This window comes from Balaenoptera musculus, chromosome 1, assembly GCF_009873245.2.
Source record: "Balaenoptera musculus isolate JJ_BM4_2016_0621 chromosome 1, mBalMus1.pri.v3, whole genome shotgun sequence".
NCBI lineage: Eukaryota > Metazoa > Chordata > Mammalia > Artiodactyla > Balaenopteridae > Balaenoptera > Balaenoptera musculus.
In genome coordinates, this window is record NC_045785.1 from 142,882,222 (window position 1) to 142,890,939 (window position 8,718).

Consider the following 8,718-nt stretch of genomic DNA (forward strand, 5'->3'; position numbering starts at 1 on the left):
AATAAATAGTTGATGAAAGTACTAAATATAATAAAACTTTTTTCCAAATATTAAAAGAGAAGGAAGGGTCTCGGAAAACACATAATTTAGTATCAAGCCTTGGAGAGCTGTTTTCTCTGCCATTCCCACCTCCCACCCCACCCTTTTAGTTCTTTGAACACAACATCTTAAATTCCATTCCCATTTACCCAAAAACTACTTAAAGGAGTCTCATGCCGCTCCACCAACAAAGGACAATTTACACTGCCCCAATAGGCTACTCCTTCTATTCCAAACTAGCTTGCTCATTCAGGGGTTCACGGGTGGGTTTATCATACCTCAGAGGCACACAACTACAACTCCTAAACAATTCTGCCAGCCACTGAAATCATGACATCCATACGCCATAGCGAACAAAATATTAAAAGGAGCAATTTAAAAAGATGATAGAGATGATGGAAATAAACAGAAGGAAGACTGGCAAGTTAAACGCTTTTCCATTTCCTAAGTCTAAGATACAGCAACAAATAAATGGTTAAAGCAATCACCAGACCCAAGCTAATTTTGATTAGAGGGGACTTTGACAGATTAAGGCATCAACCATTCAACAAGCTCTATGGAGCCACTGGGAGAAAAGGACAAAAAATGCAATCCTCTAAGATGTGAGGGGCAAAGGGATGGGAGTGGGGGCGGGGGTGGGTGATGAAGAAAAACCCTGGATATCAAGGTTCCTGCAAAAAGGATCTGCAGGTCTATGCTCCTTCCAGAAAATGCTCTTTGTCTTAACCGTGGGGAGTACACTCTCCATGCCCGAATCACTCAACCCCAGAAAGTGCCCGAGGAAGGTCTTTTGTGACCGTGTGACTCGCCCACCCCCGGCACGGCAGGCCCGTTTTGCGCTTTCCCTTTATCAGAATTCCCCATCTCCACCAAGAAACCCAAGTTCCCGCCTAAAGTGCCACCGCGGAGCCTGTGAATGAAAACTCTGCCTGCTCCTCTAGACCAGGCTCAAAGTCATTTATTTCTGAGTCCTCATCCCATAGCGGAGCCAGGAACACAGGCGCAGCCAAATAAACGTGGAAGGCGAGAGAGAAATGCTCTCGCAACTAACAATAGGCACACCAACCCGCTGCCCGGATCAAAACCCTCAAAACTAAAGTTTGCATTTCCTCCACGCAACAAAGGACCGATGTCCAAATTTCAAATAGGCGCGGAAGGCTGCTAGTAAATACCTGCTGATCTCCCAAGTCTTTTACCTTACAAAGGAGGACATTGATCCTCCAAAGGGCGAGCCCGTGACCGAGCAGGGCCTCCGGACACTAGTGCGAGCCCACTTTTACCAGGAGCAGAGGGGGGCCGACACCACAAAGAACTTGGCCCGGGGCCGATTCCCCAGTTCCGTCAGGAGGGAGGAGGCGGCGGCCCGCTGCCCCTTCAGTGCCTAGGAGCGCGATCCCACAGGCATCCCCGCCCAGTAACCCCCTGCAGAAGGCCAACAGCTCCCTCACTCCCGCCGCCAGAGCCGGGACCCAAGCACAACGCTCACCTTGCTGGCAGAGAAGGGAAAACAACCCTTCAGAGAGTCGGGTCCTAGTACAGCCGCCGCGGGCTGGAGCACAGATTCCAATTCAAACTGCCCGCGACCGACACCCGTTTTCGATTCGCTCGCTTCCGGCCCAGACCAAACTCATCTCAAAACCTATTGGTCATTGTCAGCAGCTGTCAGCCAATCCGCTTCTGCGCACTCGGACTGCCGCCTTTGATTGGTCCTTTCGGATGGATTTAAAAATCAAGCCACAAGAGCAGAGCGGCCGGTGCTGGTGCTACAGTGTTTTTTGTTGTTGTGGGGAGGCGGAGCCCACGTGCTGTAGCTGAGGCTGGGAGGCGTTATGAACCGCTCTTTCCGCAAAAGCCAGGGAATGGGCCGAATGATTAGGAGGGTGAGGCCTATCGGCTACAGCCCGTGAGAGTGCGCTGTCTGGTGAAAACTCAATACTGCACACACATATCTACTTATTTATTAAATACATAACTTAGGACATAAATACTAAGTACTGTGCTGCCATGTGTTCTTCATCCCGTGTCATTCTTAACAATTCTTTGAGGAAAATATTCTTATTTTTATTTAAAAGTTAACTGAAGCACACAGAAGCTAAGTCATTTGAAATTGAATCTAGAGCATGCAGGATCTCACTCTTAACTGCTGTTCTCTATTGATCATATTCTAAAGAGGTGATTCTGAACATGTGTTAGCTGGGATTCCAGGGGAGAACACTGTAGCCAGAAGAATCGTCGAAACAGGATGCAACCTCTCCTTTTCTATGAAGCTCACTAGTATTGTGGGTATTTATGTACCCGTTTTATTTCTCTCAACTAAAAATAAGCTTCTAAAGGCAGGAGCAAAACAATGAATTGTTAAGTTAATATATCTCTGATGCTGTTTTCTTCCTCAATAGATTCCAGTCTTTCTGTCTCCCTCTCTTTACCTTTCATTAGACTGTTCCTGCAGCCCCTTACCTTTCACTGAAATTCTGCTCATCCTTCAGTACACCATTCAAATGCCACTTTCTTCTTAAAATTTCACTATTCCCACCCACCCCTTAGAAATAATAATTTCCTAGGCCTTTCCTAGAGCTTGGTTTATACTTCACTTTTAGGATTTTTGCCGTGTCTTATAATAGATGGGTAGATAAATATAGTTATACATATAGATATCTATGTTTATGTCTGGCTCCCCTTCAGATTCAGAAATTCCTGTAGAGTAAAATCTTTTTAAATTCATCTTTGCATCCCTAGTAACTCCCTAGTAATTTTACACATAGAACTTAAAAATAAAATTATCTTGGGAGGTAAAACTGCCAGCTGGAGAAAGGCCTTGTTCTCCAGTCTCCTTGAAGCCCCAAGGACAGAGGAGGGAGCAGGTAAGGGAAGAGAATTTTATGAGACACTCTTCCTTATCAGTCTAGTATCTGGCTGTTTGGGGATTTGAATCAAATTCTGACGCCAACAACAATTCCAACTATGTTGCTTCCCAGGGTAATTATTCAACTATGTATTAGCTGCCTAAGGAAAACAGAACTAGAAAGACATGTAATAGAGGATTCTCAAGGTTTGAATGAGAAATTTGCGGTTACTATTCTTTCATTCATTACTAAGCAGATGTCTCTTAGCGACCCCTGTATAGCCAAGCTTTGTGCTACACTATTCTATAATAAATAATAAAGAAATACATTCACTTCTTGAACAAGGGAATTATGTGATGGAGACTACTGTAGCAACTTCGGTGATATTTCTGTGACTTCAATTTTATGATTCCCTTCTCCTGCCTCTATTTTTCCCCAGCTTTGTTTTTTTAGGGGAAGAAGGGGGTAAAACCTAACCAACCCAAGGTACATGTTTTTGGAGAGTCCATTTTCAGCTCCCTGCCCTTCTTTTTCAAAATCTTCTCCCTCACTGGGCCAGTCCACTCACTCTGGACCGTTCATCCTCCATCTCTGCTTTCTACCTATGAATCAGAACTCTTGAGCCTTTCTAACTTTTCCTCTCCAGCTAAGATGCAGGGCCCATCACAATTTTTAAAGGTTATACTCCATTTATAGTTATTATAAAGTATTGGCTATATTCCCTGTGTTTTACTATATATCCTTGTAGCTTATTTATATTATACATAGTGGTTTGTACCTCTAAATCCCCTACCTCTATCTTATCCCTCCCCGCTTCCCTCTCCCACTGGTAACCACTAATTTTTCTCTGAGTCTGTTTCCTTTTGGTTATATTCACTATTTTATTTTATTTTTTAGCTTCCACATATAAGTGATATCATACAGTATTTGTCTTTCTCTGTCTGACTTATTTCACTAAGTATAGTACCCTCCAAAATCCATCCATGTTGTTACAAATGGCAAAATTTCATTCTCTTTTATAGCTGAGTAGTATTCCATTGTGTGTATGTGTGTATACATATATAGGTATATGTCTCATATCTTCTATATCCATTCATCTGTGGATGGACACTTAGGTTGCTTCTATATCTTGGCTATTGTAAATAATGCTGCTATGAACATCGGGATGCATGTATCTTTTTTTTTCTTTTTTATTATTGAAGTATAGTTGATTTACAATGTTGTGTTAATTTCTGCTGTACAGCAAAGTGATTCAGTTATACATATACATTCTTTTTCATATTCTTTTCCATTATGGTTTATCACAGGATATTGAATATAGTTCCCTGTGCTAAACAGTAGGACCTTGTTGTCCATCTCTGTTCTCTGTCTCTGTTCTCTATCTGTTATTTATCTATTCTATGCATCTTTTCAAACTGGTGTTTTTGTTTTCTTTGGATATATACCCAGGAGTGGAATTGTTGGATCAGATGGTATTTCTATTTTTAGTTTTTCCTACAGTGGCTGCACCAATTTACATTCCCACCAACAGTGTACAAGGGTTCCCTTTTCTCTACATCCTCACCAGCATTTGTTATTTGTGGTCTTTTTGATGATAGCCATTCTGGCAGATGTGCAGTGATATCTCATCGTGGTTTTGATTTGCATTGCTCTGATGATGAACTATGTTGAGTATCTTTTCATGTACCTGTTACCCATCTGTATGTCTCCTTTGGAAAAATGTCTACTCAGGTCTTCTGCCCATTTTTAATTGGGTTGTTTGTTTTTTGATGTTGAGTTATGTATTTTGGATATTTACCCTTCTTGGTCATATCATTTGCAAATATTTCCCATTCATAGGTTGTTGTTTTGTTTGTTTGTTTTTGGTTTCCTTTGCTGTGTAAAAGCTTTTAAGTTTAATTAGGTCTCATGTGTTTATTTTTGCTTCTGTTTCCTTTGTCTTAGGAGACAGATCAAAAAAAAAATATTGCTACAATTTACGTCAAAGAGTGTTCTGCCTGTTTTCTTCTAGGAGTTTTATGTTTCTGGTCTTACATTTAAGTCTTTAATCCATTTTGAGTTTATTTTTTGTATATGGTGTTAGAGAATGTTCTAGTTTCATTCTTTTACATGTAGCTGTCCAGTTTTCCTGGCACCACCTATTGAAGAGACTGTCTTTTCTCTATTGTACATTCTTGCCTCCTTTGTCATAGATTAATTGACCATAAGTGGGTGGGTTTATTTCTGGGCTTTCTATCCTGTTCCATTGATCTATGTGTCTGTTTTTGTGTGAGTACCATACTGTTTGATTACTGTAGTATAATCTGAAGTCAGGGAGTATGATACCTCCAGCTCTGTTCTTCTTCCTCGAGATCATTTTGGCTATTTGGTGTCTTTTGTGTGCCCATACAAATTTTAAAATTATTTGTTCCAGTTCTGTGAAAAAAGCCCTTGGTATTTTGATAGGATTGCACTGAATCTGTGAATTGCCTTGAGAAATATGGTCATTTTAACAATATTAATTCTTCCGATCCATGAATATTCTTTTGCTAGTGTCCTCAACTCTCTTACCCCTGTTCTCTCAATCTCCCCAAACCTGTGTGCATGCAACTCTCCATACCCCAACTAAGAGCACTGTTGCTGTAAAATGAGGCGGGAGAAAAATCCCAGGACTGTGCAGATAGAAGCCTTTAAATGTATAAGTTCTAACTGGGGCCTCAATGCTGCTCCCCAGCCCTTTCTCCCAATTCCAGAATTTCTCTTATCTCCTCTAGCCACCATCTCCACTCAGGCTCTCAGAAAATGACCTCATCTCCTAGTATACAGAAAATGTAAGACATCTGACAGGAACATCTTCTACTTCCTGCCACCCAAATCTACAAATTTGCCAAGACCTAAACCCATTCTTCCCTCCATTTTTCTGTTACAATCATAGGAAATATATTTCTGACTCCTTCTAAGGCTAAACAATCTGTGTTCTGGAGCCCCTTGTTTCTCGGGAACTTCACTCTCAATTATGCACTTGCAAACAAGAATTTTTAACTACTCCTACTTTCCTGGGTCTTCCTCATAGTACTTAAACTACTCAAATCTTTCCCTTTAAAAAGAAATGCTTTCTCGGGCTTCCCTGGTGGCGCAGTGGTTGAGAATCTGCCTGCCAATGCAGGGGACACGGGTTCGAGCCGTGGTCTGGAAAGATCCCACATGCCGCGGAGCAACTAGGCCCGTGAGCCACAATTACTGAGCCTGCGCGTCTGGAGCCTGTGCTCCTCAACAAGAGAGGCCGCGACAGTGAGAGGCCCGTGCACCGCGATGGGGAGTGGCCCCCGCTTGCAGCAACTAGAGAAAGTCCTCGCACAGAAACGAAGACCCAACACAGCCAAAAATAAATAAATACATTTAAAAAAAAGAAATGCTTTCTCAATCTACATTCCCCTCCAGTGATCATCGTAACTCTTATCACATTTCATTTCCTTTTTAGACTTGACTAAATTTGTGATACTCCTTTTGATCCATTATTTTTTCTCAAAATAAAAAAATCCATAAAAGTACTTTCTATTAGTGAAAGTTGTCTCTATCTCTAAATAATGAAGACAGTATAACCTATTATTTTAAGCAGCAGTTTATTTTTCATTATTTCATATTAATGTTTCAGCTATGTGAAGACAAAAAACACTTTACAATTAGCCATGTATCTATCTAACTGTGAGATTGTGTCTCCGACAACAATGTTAGTTCCATGAGGAAAGAACCCTGTTTGGGTGGTGGTGGTGGTGATGATGGTGGTCGGTTTGATTTGGAACCAATTGTTTTTAGTATTAGATGGAATATATTTTTCCATCTTCTTATTTGCAACACTTATATGCCTATACAGTTTAGATGCTTTTCTTGTAAGCAACATATGAATTTATTTTGTTTTTATCCATTCTGAAAATCTAGATCTTATAAAAAAAATCTTTCTTGAGCTATACACTACATAAAGTACACTTATTTTAGGTGTATAATGAGATGAATTTTGAAAACTATATACACCTCTCTAAGCAACACCAAAATTAAAAAACATTTCTTCATGCCCAAAGGTATCTTTGTGCCCCTTCCCAGTTATCTACAACAAAACCTCCCTGACACAGGCAACCACTGATTTGTTTTCTGTCACTAGACCTCAGGGGTCCCCAACCCGCGGGCCACGGACTGGTACCGTGCTGGCAGGCTTTAAGTCAGAATCCGACACTTATTTTAGTCCACGCATGGCCTGCCCATTATTTTATTTACCATTTCCATCTGCGCCTCTTTCCTGCACTGCACACTTGTCTCAGTCACAGTTTTGGTAAGCCCACAAGCTAACCCTAGCCAAAATGAGTAAAAAACAAACATCACTGGAAAGCTTCTTTGAAAAGGGGAAAAGACCCAATGAGGAGACAGCAGAAGACTCTAAGACTGCCAACAAAAAGAAAGCTGCATTTAAAAGAAAATACCAAGAGTCCTACTTGAATTACGGGTTCATTGCAACAGGTGATTCACATTCTCCAAGCCCAGTTTGAATAATATGTGGCGACTGGCTGTCCAATGAAGCCATGAAACCTTCCAAACTGCTTCGCCACATGGAGACCAAGCATCCTGCATTAAAAGACAAGCCTTTGGAGTTTTCCAAAAGAAAAAAATGTGAACACAAAGAACAGAAGCAATTATTGAAGGCCACCACTTCATCAAATGTGTCTGCACTGAGAACATGATTCTTAGTGGCTAACCGCCTTGCTAAAGCTAAGAAGCCCTTTACTATTGGTGAAGAGTTGATCCTGCCTGCTGCTAAGGACATTTGTCGTGAACTTTTAGGAGAGGCTGCAGTTCAAAAGGTGGCACGTGTTCCTCTTTTGGCTAGCACCATAACTAGAGGAATTGATGAAATAGCAGAGGATACTGAGGCACAATTGTTGGAGAGGATTAATGAGTCACCGTGGTACGCAATCCAGGTTGACAAGTCTACCGATGTTGACAACAAGGCAACAGTGCTTGTTTTTGTGCGATATATTTTTCAGGAGGATGTGCATGAGGATATGTTATGCTCACTTTTGTTGCCAACCAACACCACAGCTGCAGAACTATTCAAGTCCTTGAATGATTACATATCAGGAAAACTGAATTGGTCATTTTGTGTCAATATATGCATGGACGGAGCAGCTGCCATGACTGGACAGCTTTCTGGTTTCACTACTCGGGTCGAAGAGGTCGCTTCTGAATGTGAGTCTACAGACTGTGTCATCCATAGAGAAATGCTGGCTAGCCGAAAAATGTCACCTGAACTTAACAACGTTTGCAGGATGTGATTAAGTTGATAATTAACAATTATTAATATTATTATCAATTAATATTATCACGTATTAAGGTACATGCGCTTAACTCACATCTGTTCGCGCAGCTCTGTGAGGAGATGGACGCAGAGCACACACGTCTTCTCTTACACACAGAAGTGAGATGGCTTTCTAAAGGTAGATCACTGGCCAGAGTTTTTGAGTTATGAGAGCCGCTCCAGAGATTTCTTTTAGAAAAACAGTCACCACTGGCAACACATTTCAGTGGCACAGAATGGGTCGCAAAACTTGCTTACTTGTGTGACATATTCCTACTCAACGAATTCAATCTGTCACTTCAGGGGAGAACAACAACTGTGTTCAAGTCGGCAGATAAAGTGGCTGCATTCAAAGCCAAACTGGAATTCTGGGGGCGATGAGTGCACACTGGGATTTTTGACATGTTTCAAACATTAGCAGAGATTTTGAAAGAGACTGAGCCAGGGCCTTCTTTCTCCCAGCTGGTGCATGATCAGCTATCTCAGCTTTCAAAAGAGTTTGAGCATTAC

General features: G+C 41.4%; 1 protein-coding gene across 3 annotated transcripts in view; it reads right to left on the bottom strand.

The window, feature by feature from the left end:
- The window catches only part of CENPF (centromere protein F), a 59,869-nt gene extending 58,227 nt beyond the window's left edge, over window positions 1–1,642 (bottom strand). The window contains exon 1 of one of the 3 annotated variants that reach the window (XM_036827121.1): window positions 1,526–1,642. The gene's annotated coding sequence lies outside the window, so the exon portion shown is untranslated. Of the gene's footprint in view, window positions 1–1,211 lie in introns of all 3 variants that reach the window. The other 2 variants (XM_036827130.1, XM_036827138.1) reach the window with 2 other exon arrangements.
- Between the last annotated feature and the right edge of the window lie 7,076 nt (window positions 1,643–8,718).